Raw genomic sequence first — 1151 nt, 5'->3', positions numbered from 1 at the left:
GTCTCACAAGAGACAGCTATATCAGGGTCCTTTCAGCAAAATCTTGCTAGTGTATGCAATGGTGTCAGCGTTTGGAGGCTGATTATGGAATGGATCCCCGGGTATGGCAGTCTCTAGATGGTCCATCCTTTCGTCTCAGCTCCAAAATGTATCTCTATAACTCCTTCCATGGGTGTTTTGTTATCAATTCTAAGAAGGGCCAAAGTGTTCACACTTTGGTCTTCATTCTTCTTGCGTTTCATGTGTTTTGCAAATTGTATCTTTTATCTTCGGTATTCTAAGTTTCTGGCCTAATATCCACTAATCAATGAGTACATACCATGTGAGTTCTTTTGGGATTGAGTTACCTCACTCACTATGAAGCCCTCCAGGTCCATCCATTTGCCTAGGAATTTCATAAATTCATTCTATTTAATACCTGAGTAGTACTCCATTGTGTAAATGTACCACATTTTCTGTATCCATTCCTCTGCTGAGTGGCATCTGGGTTCTTTCCAGCTTCTAGCTAATATAAATAAGGCTGCTATGAACATAGTGGAGCATGTGTCCTTCTTACTAGTGGGAACATCTTCTGGTTATATCCCCTGGAGAGGTGTGCAGGATCCTCCAGTAGTACTATGTCCAATTTTCTGAGGAACCGTCAAACTGATTTCCAGAGTGGTTGTACAAGCTTGCAAACCCATCAATAATGGAGAAGTATTTCTCTTTCTCCACATCCTTACCAGCATCTGCTGTCACCTGAATTTGGATCTTAGCCATTCTGACTGGTGTGAGGTGGAATCTCAGGGTTGTTTTGATTTTCATTTCCCTGATGATTAAGGATGTTGAACATATTTTCAGGTGCTTCTTAGCCATTTGTTATTCCTCAGGTGGGAATTCTTTGTTTAGCTCAGAGCCCCATTTTTAATGGGGTTATTTGATTTTCTGGAGTCCACCTTCTTGATATATATATATATGTATATATATATATTGGATATTAGTCCCCTATCTGATTTAGGATAGGTAAAGATCCTTTCCCAATCTGTTGGTGGCCTTTTTGTCTTATTGACGGTGTCTTTTGCCTTACAGAAGCTTTGCAAATTTATGAGGTCCCATTTGTCGATTCTCGATCTTACAGCACAAGCCATTGCTGTTCTCTTCAGACATTTTTC

The sequence above is a fragment of the Mus caroli genome, chromosome 7 (assembly GCF_900094665.2).
Source record: "Mus caroli chromosome 7, CAROLI_EIJ_v1.1, whole genome shotgun sequence".
Taxonomy (NCBI): Eukaryota; Metazoa; Chordata; class Mammalia; order Rodentia; family Muridae; genus Mus; species Mus caroli.
The sequence above is the reverse complement of the archived record's forward strand: the minus strand, read 5'-3'. Positions refer to the sequence as shown.